We start from the raw sequence: 14328 nt of genomic DNA on the forward strand, positions 1-14328 counted from the left end.
TAGAACAATACAACCTTCCTACACTGAGTCAAGAAGAAGCAGAAAGCCTAAACAGGCCTATTAGTAGAGAAGCAATAGAAAAAAAACATTAAAAACCTCCCCAAAAATAAAAGTCCAGGCCCAGACGGCTATACCAGCGAATTTTATCAAACATTCAAAGAAGACTTGGTTCCTAGTCTACTCAAAGTCTTCCAAAAAATTGAAGAAGAAGCAATACTTCCAAACACATTTTATGAGGCCAACATAACCCTCATACCAAAACCAGGCAAGGATGGCACAAAAAAAGAAAACTACAGACCAATATCTCTAATGAATACAGATGCTAAAATACTAAACAAAATACTAGCAAATCGAATACAACAACATATTAAAAAGATAATACATCATGATCAAGTGGGATTCATCCCAGAATCTCAAGGATGGTTCAACATACGTAAAACGGTTAACGTAATACACCATATCAACAAAACAAAGAACAAAAATCACATGATCTTATCAATAGACGCAGAAAAGGCTTTTGATAAAATACAACACAATTTTATGTTTAAGAATCTCAACAAAATGGGTATAGAAGGAAAATATCTCAACATGATAAAGGCCATATATGATAAACCATCAGCTAACATCATATTAAATGGCACTAAACAGAAGGCTTTCCCCCTTAAATCAGGAACAAGACAGGGTTGTCCACTCTCTCCACTCTTATTTAATGTGGTACTAGAGGTTCTAGACAGAGCAATAAGACAAGACAAAGAAATAAAAGGCATCCATATTGGAAAAGAAGAAATAAAGGTATTACTTTTTGCAGATGATATGTCCTATACATCGAAAACCCCAAATAATCCACAAAAAGACTACTAGAAACAATAAGCCAATACAGTAAGGTCGCAGGATACAAAATTAACATACAGAAGTCAATAGCCTTTCTATATGCCAACAATGAAACAATTGAGAATGAACTCAAAAGAATAATCCCCTTCATGATTGCAACAAAAAAAATAAAATACTTAGGAATAAACATAACAAAGAATGTAAAGGACTTATATAATGAAAACTATAAACCATTGTTAAGGGAAATCGAAAAAGATATAATGAGATGGAAGAATATACCTTGTTCTTGGTTAGGAAGAATAAATATAATCAAGATGGGCATATTACCCAAAGCAATATACAAATTTAATGCAATTCCCATCAAAATTCCAATGACATTTTTTTAAAGAAATAGAGCAAAAAATCATCAGATTTATATGGAACTATAAAAAAACCTAAATAGCCAAAGCAATCCTAATGAAAAAGAATGAAGCTGAGGGCATTACAATACCTGACTTCAAACTATATTATAGGGCCACGACAATTAAAACAGCATGGTATTGGGAGAAAAATAGACACTCAGACCAATGGAACAGAATAGAAAACCCAGAAATAAAACCACACATATATAGTCAAATAATTTTTGATAAAGGGGCCAAAAACACACAATGGAGAAAAGAAAGCCTCTTCAATAAATGGTGCTGGGAAAACTGGAAAGCCACATGCAAAAGAATGAAACTGGACTACAGTCTGTCCCCCTGTACTAAAATTAACTCAAAATGGATTAAAGATCTAAACATAAGACCTGAAACAATTAAGTATATAGAAGAAGACATAGGTACTCAACTCATGGACCTGGGTTTTAAAGAGCATTTTATGAATTTGACTCCAATGGCAAGAGAAGTGAAGGCGAAAATTAATGAATGGGACTACATGAGACAAAGAAATTTTTGCTCAGCAAGAGAAACTGATAACAAAATAAACAGACAGCCAACTAAATGGGAAATGATATTTTCAAACAGCAGCTCAGATAAGGGCCTAATATCCAAAATATACAAAGAACTCATAAAACTCAACAACAAACAAACATACAATCCAATAAAAAAAATGGAAAGAGGACATGAACAGACACTTCTCCCAGGAAGAAATACAAATGGCCAACTGATATATGAAAAGATGCTCATCTTCTTTAGTTATTAGAAAAATGCAAATCAAAACTGCAATATGATACCACCTCACACCTGTTAGATTAGCTATTTTTAACAAGACAGATAATATCAAATGTTGGAGAGGCTGTGGAGAAAAAGGAACCCTCATTCACTGTTGGTGGGAATGTAGAGTAGTACAACCATTATGGAAGAAAGTATGGTTGTTCCTCAAAAAACTGAAAATAGAATTACCTTATGACCCAGCAATCCCTCTACTGGGTATATACCCCAAAAACTCAGAAACATTGATACGTAAAGACACATGCAGCCCCATGTTCATTGCAGCACTGTCCACAGTGGCCAGGACATGGAAAAAACCAAAAAGCCCATCAATAGATGACTGGATGAAGAAGATGTGGCACATATACACTATGGAATACTACTCAGCCATAAGAAATGATGACATCGGATCATTTACAGCAAAATGGTGGGATCTTGATAACATTATACGAAGTGAAATAAGTAAATAGGAAAAAACCAGGAACTGCATTATTCCATACGTAGGTGGGACATAAAAGTGAGACTAAGAGACATTGATAAGAGTGTGGTGGTTATGGGGGGAGGGGGGAAAGGGAGAGGGAAAGGGGGAGGGGCACAAAGAAAACTAGATAGAAGGTGACAGAGGACAATCTGACTTTGGGTGATGGGTATGCAACATAATTGAATGACAAGATAACCTGGACATGTTTTCTTTGAATATATGTATCCTGATTTATTGATGTCACACCATTAAAAAAATAAAATTATTTTTTAAAAAAAGTGTAGTGCATTTAGAATGTGCTTGAAATTAAATGCCTAACATCTTAAAATAGACTACTATAAATATAGTCTGATATACTCATTTTAATCTCATGTTAACCACAAACCAAAATTCTACAAAAGATACACATATACAATAAATGCACTCCTATTATAATTACTTTAAATATAAATGGGCTAAATGCTTCAATCAAAAGACATATGGCAGATAAATGGATTTAAAAAATAAAATCTAAGGCTTTGGCCGGTTGGCTCAGCAGTAGAGTGCCGGCTCTGAGTGTGGGAGTCCCAGGTTCAATTCCCAGCCAGGGCACATAAAAGAAGAGCTCATCTGCTTCTCCATCCTTCCCCCTCTTCTTCCTCTCTATCTCTTTCTTCCCCTCCTGCAGCCAAGGCTCCACTGGAGCAAAAGTTGGCCTGGGACTGAGGATGGCTCCATGGCCTCTGCCTCAGTTGCTAGAATGGCTCTGGTTGCAACAGAACAACACCCCAGATGGGGAGAACATCACCCCCTGGAGGGCAGGCTGGGTGGATCCTGGTTGGGCACATGAGGGAGTCTCTCTGCCTCCCTGCTTCTCACTTCAGAAAAATATAAATAAATAAATAGAATCTACACACTGCCTACAAAAGACTGACTTTATATTGAAAGACACACTCAGACTGAAAGTGAAGGAATGGAAAAATATATTCTATGCAAACAAAAAGAAAGCTAGGGTAGCAATACTATTATCAGACAAAATATACTTTAAAACAAAAACTTTAAAAAAAGAGACAAATAAAAGCATTATGTAATGATCAAGGCTTCAATCCAAGAATATATAACAATCATAAATAACTACATACCAAACATAGGAAGACCCACATTTATATATAAAGTAAATATTAACAGACATAATAAGAAACTGACAGCACACAATAGTAGGGTACTTTAATACCCCAGTTATATAAATGGATAGATCACCCAGACAGAAAATCAATAAGAAAACAGTGGCCTTAATTGTCATATTAGAACAGATGAACTTAGTAGACATTTACAGACATTTCATCCAAAAATAGCAGACTACACTTTCTTTTCAAGTGCACATGGAACATTCTCCAGGATAGATTCCATATTAGACCATAGAACAACTCTCAATAAATTGAAGAAGACTGAAATCATATTAAGAATCTTTTCTGACAAGAGTATAAAACTGGAAATCAACTACAAGAACAACACTGGAAAGAAACAAACACATGGAGACTAGACAACATGCTATTAAATAACCAAGTGATCAAAGAGAAAACCAGACAGAGTCAAAAAATATATTGCCATACAACAACATGGATAGACCTTGAGAACATTATACTGAGTGAAATAAGCAAATCAGAAAAAGCTAAGAACTGTATGAGTATACACATAGGTGGAATATAAAACTGAGACACATGGACAAAAATAAAAGTGAAATGGTTACTAGGTGGAAGGGGATAAGGGGAAGGGTGGGGGGAACGGAGTGAAGAGGGACAAATATACAGAAAATGAGGTGACTTTGGGTGATAGTATACAACATAATTAACAGCTAAAATACTATAGAAATGTTTACCTGAAATCTCACCCGTTAAATTTAATTTTCTAAATACAATTAAAAAAGAAAAGATAAGTACTTTTAGAAGAACATGATGCTGCTAGCGGAGCACACCAGTGACGGCCAGCAGCCTGTGCACCCTGCCTGCTGGGGCCCTGGGCAGGTGCCACTGGACACTGTGCGCCAGCCCCAATCTGTTCTCACAGTGTAAGTTTAGAGAGAAACATGAATGAATAACAGAAAATGGTACTGGAACAGTGGGAAGCAATTATGCACAGGAAACTTTGGGAAATGTTGTTTACTGTGTATTCTGCCTAAAGTTGAGACAAAATTGAACAAACAAGGTGAGTGTGGTGCTTTGGAAAGTGAGAATACTACAAGTAAACCCTGTCCTCCTCTATCAAAAGCAGTAACTGAAAGTACTGATGCTCTTGCAGAAAATCTAGGACTTGTCAACAAGTCTTGCTGTGAATATGATTGGCTGATCAAGATGACATTGAATAAGCTTTCAGAACTAGATGAACTAATGAGTGAGGAAACATATGAGAGATATATAAAATCTATTGAAGAGTGAATATGGAACCTCCAAATAAAGCAGTATGAAACAACTTTAGTATAGGTGTCTTACATTAGTGTAAAAGCAGATTTAAAATAGTGATACCACCTGACCTGTGGTGGTGCAGTGGATAAAACATTGACCTGGCATTCTGAGGTCGCCAGTTCGAAACCCTGGGCTTACACAGTCAAGGCACATATGGCAGTTGATGCTTCCTGCTCCTCCCCCTTCTCTCTCTCTCTCTCAATACCTCCTTCTCTAAAATGAATAAAGTCTTAAACATTTTTTTAAATAGTAATGCCAATGGAAGAAGAAACAACTTACAACAATGTTATTAGAAGAAAGTACTTCTTAACTGGCTAATGATTGCAGATGAACACAATAAGTATTTTTTTCATAACACCCTGGTTTTTAGACTAGGCTACAATTAAAAATATTCAGAATTTCTGAAATTATCTGTAATAAAAATTAGTTATAAATATCATGTAATTCAAAGTAACATTGTTATCTTAAGCCTTATATACTATTGTAGCTTTCTTACAACCATCTCTGGATTTAGGTCAAAATACTTAAATGATCTTTCCATTGAAAATAACTAGCAGTGGATGTTCATTGCTGATCACTTTGCAGTTACCTAACTGTTCTGCCTCAGTTTTCTCTTCATAAAAAAGAAATAGCAATAGTACTCATCTTCCAGGGAGGATGAAATAAAGACATATTAGACCTGTGCTGTCCACGGTGAAAGCCACTATCCACATGTCCATTTGAAAGGTCTGGATGGTGACATGCTTTAAGTGAAAAATACATGCCAGGTTTCATAGACTTTATATAAAAAAAATTATAAAATGTAACCTTAACTTTTTATATTAATTACATATTGAGATGATTAAATTTGGTTTAAAAAACATGCTATTTTTTTTAAGTGAGAGGAAGGGAGATAGTGGGACAGACTCCAGCATGCCATCTGACCAGGATCCACCTGGCAACCCCTGTCTGGGGCCTATGCTCTAATCAGCTGCGCTATCCTCAGCACCTGGGGCCAACACTAGAACCAATAAAGCCACTGACTGCAGGAGAGGAAAAGGGATAGAAGGGGGAGGGGGTTGGAGAGAAGCAGATGGTCACTTCTCTATGTGCCCTGATGGGGAATCAAACCCAGGACAACCATACACTGGGCCAACACTCTATCCACTGAGCCAACCAGCTAGGGCCAAAAACACACTATTAAAATGAATTTTACCTAAAAAAAACAAAAAAAAGAAAAGAACTAGCAGTGAAGAATAGTTGGACAATATCAGGTGATGAAAAATAGTATCTTAATTCTGCAATATATTGCATTTGATAGTACTATTTTTATACAGGAATGCAACAATCTTGCAGGAAAACAAGAAACAAGTAATAAAACTGTTCAACTTCTTCATTTCAAAAACAATATGCTGAGACAAATAAAAATGGAAATACAACTTTTCAAACTCCATAGGATGTAGAAAAAGAAGGTCTAAGGGGGGATTAATAACTATGCAGGCCTACCTCAAAAATGAAGAAAAATCCAAAATAAATAACCTAATTATTCACCTAAAGGAACTAGAAATATAAAAACAAAAGAAAGCCAAAGGAAGTAGAAAGAAAAGCAGAAATAAACATAATGCAAACTAAAAATACAATTAAAAATATCATTAAACTTAAAGCGGGTTCTTTAAAAAGATTTAAAAAAATTGACAAAACTTTAGCCAGATTCATCCAAAAAAAGAATAAAAGCCCAAATAAATAAAATCAGAATGAAAGAGAAGTAACAACAAACACTACAGAAATAAAAAGAATCATTAAAGAATACTATGAACAAGTATATGCCAACAAACTGGACAACCTAACAGAAATGGATAAATTTCTAGAAATATACAACCTTCCAAAATGAACCAGAAAGAAATGAACAATATGAACAGACTGATTACTAACCATTAAACTGAATCAGTTATCAAAAAAAAAAAAAATCCCAACAAATAGAATTTCAGGACCAGAGAGCTTCACTGGTGAATTCCACCAAACATTTAAAGAAGAATTAATACCTAGCCTTCTCAAACTCTTCCAGAAAATTGAACAGAAAGGACAGCTTCCAAACTAATTCTATGACACTAGCATTACCATAATTCTAAAATCAGACAAAGACACTACAAAAAAATGAAATTTACAAGCCAATATCCCTGATAAATATAGATCCAAAAATTCTCAACAAAATACTAGCAAACCAAATTCAACAATACATTGAAAGGATCATACAGTATGAGTCAGTGGGATTTATTTCAGGGATGACAAGATGGTTCAACACCCACAAATTAATCAGTGTGATACACCACATCAACAAAACAAAGGATAAAAACCTCACTTGTATAGTCAATTATTCTATGACAAAGAAGGTAAAATATACACTGGGAAAATAACAGCCTCTCCAATAAGTGGTACTAAAAACTGAATGGCCTGACCTGTGGTGAAAAACCAAACAACCTGACGTGTGGTGGCACAGTGCATGGGGCATTGACCTGGAGTGCTGGGGTTGCCAGATTGAAACCCCAGGCTTGCCTGTGAAGGGCACATATGAGAAACAACTGCAGGTTAATGCTTCCTGCCCTCCCCCACCCTCTCTCTCTCTTCTCTTGCTAAATCAATAAATAAAATTTTTAAAAATATATTTTAAAAAAAGGGAAAAACAAAACAGATACATGCCAGAAAAGAGAGAAACAGCACCATTTTTTTTGTCAGATAAAAAACTAAATGCAAAATGAACTAAAGACCTATATGTAGTAAGTAAAACCATGAAGCCAGAACTGTAAATAGGGAGCGAACTCGGTCTTGCAATATTTTTTTGAACATGTCTCCTCAGGCAGAGGCAAAAAGAAAACCCTGCAAAAATAAACAAATGGGACTACATCAAACTCAAAAGTTTCAGCAAAGTGAAATAAGCTACTAACAATGAAAAGACAACTTACTAAATGGGAGAAGATATTTGCAAATATATATCCAATAAGAAGTTATTATCCAAAATATGTAAGAAACTTATATACTCGACATAAAAAAACAATCTGATTAAAAATGGGCAAGAACCTGAATGGACATTTCTCCAAAGAAGACATATCAATGACCAACAGACATATTAAAAGATGCTTAACATCACTAATCACCACAAAAAAAGCAAATTCAAACCACAATGAAATACCACCTCACACCTGTCAAAATGGTTATTATAAAAATGACAATAAATAACAAGTGTTTGGGAGGATGTGGAGACAAGGGAAGCCATGTGCATTGTTGGTGGAATTGTAAATTGGTGCAGGCACCTACAAAATAGTATGGAGATTTCTCAAAAATTGAAAATAGAACTACATACAACTCAGCATTTCCACTTCTGGGTATTTATCTGAAGAAAACAAAAACACTAATTCAAAACAATATAGACACTCCTATGTTCATTGCAGTATTATTTACAATAGCTAAGACATGGAAGCAAACTAAGCAGCCATGGATAGATGAATAGATAAAGATATGGCATATATATATACAATGAGATATTATGCAGCAATGAAAAAGAATAAAATCTTGCTACATGTGATAATATGGACAGACTAGAGGGTATTATGCTAAGTGAAATAAGTCAGAGAAAGATAAATACCATATGATTTCACTTATATGTAGAGTCTAAACAAAACAAACAAAAACAGACTTATGGATAGAACAAACTGAGGGTTGCCAAAGGAGAGGTGGGTGGTGAATAGGTTGAAAAGTAAAAATGAATAAAAGAAACAAAATTTCAGTTATAAAATAAATGAGCTACGAGAATGCAGTATACAGCAGAGGGACTGTAGTCAGTAATACTGTAATAACTTTGCATGGTGACAGATGGTAAGGCATATAAATGTCAAGTCACTAAGTTGGACACCTGAAACTGAAATAATATTGTATGCCAACTATAGTTTAATAACTTTCTTTAAAAAAGAATGTATGATTAGTGTTCTGTGAAAATATTAACGCTTCATGATGACTGATCACTGTCTTCTAATTTCAACCACCTGGTGTATCAATGCATTAACTAAATTCTTGTTAAGTCTCTTAAGGCTAATAAACATTTCCTCATCCCCAGGATTTATTTGTTTACAGTATTTTAAATTACTAGAGATCATAAACAATAACCCTTCATCTTCCTTATGGCCATAACCTTTCAGAATGAAGAGGGCTATGAAATTAAAAAATAAATAAATAAATAAATAAGGAAACACTTCTACATCATTTCAAGTCCCTATGACAGCATCTGGCTCAGTTTTACAATAGCTTGCTGCTTTCCTAGTGATCCCCTTTTCCTGTTTTATTCCCTCAAATCCATTTATTTTTAGGACTGCAAAAAGCATATACTCTCTGTCTCTCCAGATACATCATACTAGTTTCCAGAGATTAAATGATATCTAATCACAAATTTGAAAGAATTTTTTTTTTTTTTCTGAAGCTGGAAACCGGGAGAGACAGTCAGACAGACTACCGCATGCGCCCGACCGGGATCCACCCAGCACACCCACCAGGGGCGACGCTCTGCCCACCAGGGGGCGATGCTCTGCCCCTCCGGGGCATCGCTCTGCCACGACCAGAGCCACTCTAGCGCCTGGGGCAGAGGCCAAGGAGCCATCCCCAGCGCCCCGGCCATCTTTGCTCCAATGGAGCCTTGACTTCGGGAGGGGAAGAGAGAGACAGAGAGGAAGGAGGGGAGGGTGGAGAAGCAAATGGGTGCTTCTCCTATGTGCCCTGGCCGGGAATCGAACCTGGGTCCCCCGCACGCCAGGCCAACACTCTACCGCTGAGCCAACCGGCCAGGGCTTGAAAGAAAAAATTTAGCAAAAGATTGCCTGTTAGTAGTAGGCTCCAGCCCAGAAAGTAAGGTCTGCCCTTAGACATTCAGAATGTCATCAAGTAAAGGGGGTTCCTTCCAGACCTACGATGACACACATACGCATTGCACAGGAACAGCACATGGCAAATCATGCTGGGAACAGCATTTTGCCACCATGCTTTTACACGATATTTACAATAGTGGCAGCTTATTTTATCATGGTCAGTGAATTATCCACCTAATGTGGGGTTGCCATTGCTTAATTTGTTAAGTTATTGATAACACAAAAAGGAGGCCATTGAGAGAAAACCTTAGACCAATGGTAGACTAAACTAACTTTAAAAAATAGTATATACAGCCTTACCTATTTACATGGGTTTTTGTATTTTGTTTGCTTTTCTGTGTATAGGAAAAACACTGTTTCTCCTTTAATCTTATACAGTACTTCTGACACCAGATCTCTGAGGTTTTTTCCCCACACCAAGAATTCTCTGACATCAGCCAGCTGCCTTATAATTTAATTCAATTCTGACACTAACAAGTTAACATAGATCCCCTTGGTTAAGGACTTAGTCCTACAAGACAGCCCCCCATGTCAGAGCTAAATTGCAAGTAGCAGGCCCCAAGGTTACCCAAAATTTATGTTCAACTTGGCTACAAATATGAGGTTCCCATGAACCCCCTCACTGTACTCAATCATTTGTTAGAACAGCTTATGGAACTGAGAAAACTTACTTATGCTTACCAGTTTATTATATTCTAAAGGATGTAATGAAGGATATAAATGAACTGCTAGATGAAGATATATATTGGGCAAGATCTGGAAGGGTACTCCTGGGGTGGGTCACTGTCCCAGAATATAGATGTGTTCACCAACCAGGGAGCTCTCTGAACTCCATAATTTTGAGATTTTTATGAAGGCTTCCTCATATAGGTATGAGGGATTGTTAACTCAATCTCTAGCCCCTTCCCAGAGGATAACAGCAAGCTTGAACATCCCAAGCTTATAATCATGGCTTGGTCTTGCTAGTACCCAGCCCCCATCCTGAGGTCATCCAGGAGCCCACCAAAAGGCACCTCATTAGAACAAAAGACATTCCTATCACCCAGGATATTTCAAGGGATTGAGAACTTCTGTGTAAGAAATTGGGGTCAAAGACCAAATAACAGAACAAAAAATGCCTCTAGTGCTCTTATAACTTATGGAATTACAAGAGATAGGAGCCCTGTGCCAGAAACCAGGAGCAGAGACCAATATATAACCATATTTATAATCCACTATAATAGAAATATATTTTCTATTATTTCATGGTTTGCTTAATAAAGTTATATCTTCTGATGAATTTCCTATCCTGGGTTTTTCTGAAGTTTTCTGTAGTATTCTCATTGGCTTCTATTTCTGCCAAACGGTTCTACAGTTTTGTTGTAATTGTTCACATTAGGAACAGAATCAAGAAATGCTTTGGAATGATGAAGCACAAACACAATAAAAGATTTAAATTCACAGAGCCCTGGCCGGTTGGCTCAGTGGTAGAGCGTCAGCCTGGCGTGCAGGAGTTCTGGCTTAGATTCCCGGCCAGGGCACACAGGAGAAGTGCCCATCTACTTCTCCACCCCTCCCTCTCTTCTTTCTCTCTGTCTCTTTCTTCCCCTCCTGCAGCCAAGGCTCCATTAGAACAAAGATGGCCCCGGGCACTGAGGATGGCTCCATGGCCTCTGCCTCAGGCGCTAGAATGGCTCTGGTTGCAGCGGAGCAATGCCCCAGATGGGAAGAGCATCACCCCCTGGTGGGCATGCCGGGTGGATCCCGGTTGGGCACATGCAGGAGTTTGTCTGACTGCCTCCCCGTTTTCAACTTCAGAAAAATACAAAAAAAAAAAAAAAGATTTAAATTCACAAAATGAGATATTCATTATACTGGAGACTTTCACTGTAGGTATAATTTATTTCACTCACTTATCAATATTTTTGAGGAATTAAAACATGCTATTCAGGGCATGGGTGGTTAGCTCAGTGGATTAGGGGGTTGTCCCAAAACACCAAGGTTGTGAGTTTGATCCCAGTCAGGGCATGTACAGAAAGCAACCAATGAATGCACAACTAAAGTGGAACAACAAATAAATATTTCTCTCTCTCTCTCTCTCTCTCTCTCTCTCTTTCTCTTTCTCTCTCTCCACTTTCTCCCTCCCTTCCTCTGTCTCTCTAAAAATCAATCAAAACAAAAACAAAAACATGCCATTCACTGGACTAAATACTTAGAGAAACAAAGATGAATTAACCATGGAATCTACTTTATACCATCAGCTATATTTTAAAGGATAAGTCAAACTTACTATGTTTTCCATGATAATTAGCTTGAAATGCTTGTTTTGCTTCATTACCTAGAAATAAATACATTCCCCCCAAAAAAATATATTTCTAGAAATATAAGTGCCATTCATCTTCAGGAATGAACGACCCCTCAAGAATTCTCACTTTCAAAATAATCCCCAAACTTCAATTATTTGTACTTTCATTAAAGAAATAAACCACTCCTATCTTGGAAAATGCAGTTATAGGTATGGGAAGTAGTCTTCTGTAGAAACAGGCTAGGCTTTGCCACTCAACTCTATTCTGTACTTTCCCCAGCTTTCCCAGGGATGTCACTATGTCACTAAAGCAAAGGCACCTCCCAGAAACACTGCCCAGCCTACCAGCTCATTCCCTCACTGTATCTTTCCCTTCCCTACCACAAACCAGATTAATACAAATGGATTTGAGCTGCCTGCAAAGGTTAGAACACAGCATCCATACTAATGAGGCAATAACTTTAAAGTGTAAATCTGTCACTTCTCCCAAAAATTTTATTTGTAATTTAATGACATAACGCCTTAGGTGGAAGAACTTTTCACTGGGAAATGAAGTCCTCTGTCATACCAGCAAATGAGCTATTTGGGAATGGGGGTTCTTTCAGTATCCAAAGTGGATCAGCTTCTGGAGTCCTGAGAATTAGTCTCTACTCCCTGTCTCCACTTCTCCAACCACTACTACAATCTTCAAAACATTCTCTCAAGCTCTACTCCTTCCACAGGCTTTTCCTCACCACTTCAGCCCTAAAATTATATATACCTCATGAGATGGCAGGCTGAGTTATATGAAGGCTACATTTTACATGATTAATTCATTCATCAAATTGATATTTCTTTAGCCCCTAACATGTGCTAGACATGTGACAGGTGTTGGAAATTCAGTAATATGTATTGTAATAGGTACTGAAGATTCCATGCTGTTATATATGGCCTCATGAGCTTCAGTCAACTAAAATCAATAATAATTAAGCCCATAAAAAATATAATAAGGACCTATAACTCCAAAATGTGATTATTGCACTTCATTTAAAAATTTGTGTTATAATACCACAATAGAATTAAGTAGGTGTTGGTCAAATAAGTTTATAAATATGATATATATGTTTGCTTGCTTATAATTTGCATGGGGTGTGGGGGACAGGCTGTAAGCAGGCCAGGTCATTATAGCCTAAGGCTTAGATTTATGAGTAAGCTTTTCCCCACACCCTTGACTGTTGCATGATGTAGGGTGGTGCACTCTCATGAGAAATCTCATTATGCCTCAGATAAGTAACTTTGTATCAGAGACTTCCTTGTTTGTATATTGGATTAAAGGTTTTGATTTCTATACTATAAAATGGGGCAGTGAAGCGCATGCTGGAGGAGAGCAGAGAAAGGCCACGTGGAGGAGAGGAGAGGCAGCCAAGATGGTGGAGTGCTGAAGGAGAAGCCAGTTTGTGCAGAGAGAAGATGGGGAACAGAGGTGAATAAGGCTGGTGAGGCTGTATTTCTTGCCCACTGGGTACGAGCTAGAATTAAAGCTAATGTTCCACCAGTTCTTGGCTCTGTTGTTTCATTACCGTCTGTGAAAATCAAATACAAACCTGCATGGGCCAGGTGGCTGTGATGGTGGCCAGGGCTACTGGCTTTACAGTAGGCTTGTAAAAAATCTTTGCTTAGAAATGAAAGCATTATGAAACTAGTTGAAAGTTGGCCAAAATAACACAAGTTAAATACTGCAAGAAACAATGCATTAAACTTCTCAGTCCTGTGCCTGTCACATAGAAATCTAGCCTAGTGGCAGGTGCTCTTTTTAATTATTGATTCAATTCTTTTTTTCTTTTCTTTTTTTGTATTTTTCTGAAGCTGGAAACGGGGAGACAGTCAGACAGACTCCCGCATGTGCCCGACTGGGATCCACCCAGCACGCCCACCAGGGGGCGATGCTCTGCCCATCCGGGGCATCGCTCTGTTGCGACCAGAGCCACTCCAGTGCCTGGGGCAGAGGCCATGGAGCCATCCCCAGTGCCCGAGCCATCTTTTGCTCCAATAGAGCCTCGGCTGCGGGAGGGAAAGAGAGAGACAGAAAGGAAGGAGAGGGAGAGGGGTGGAAAAGCAAATGGACGCCTCTCCTGTTGCCCCGGCCAGGAATCGAACCCGGGACTTCTGCATGCCAGGCCGACGCTCTACCACTGAGCCAACCGGCCAGGGCCTGATTCAATTCTTAAACTCAATA

This window comes from Saccopteryx leptura, chromosome 4, assembly GCF_036850995.1.
Source record: "Saccopteryx leptura isolate mSacLep1 chromosome 4, mSacLep1_pri_phased_curated, whole genome shotgun sequence".
In the NCBI taxonomy this organism is placed as follows: Eukaryota; Metazoa; Chordata; class Mammalia; order Chiroptera; family Emballonuridae; genus Saccopteryx; species Saccopteryx leptura.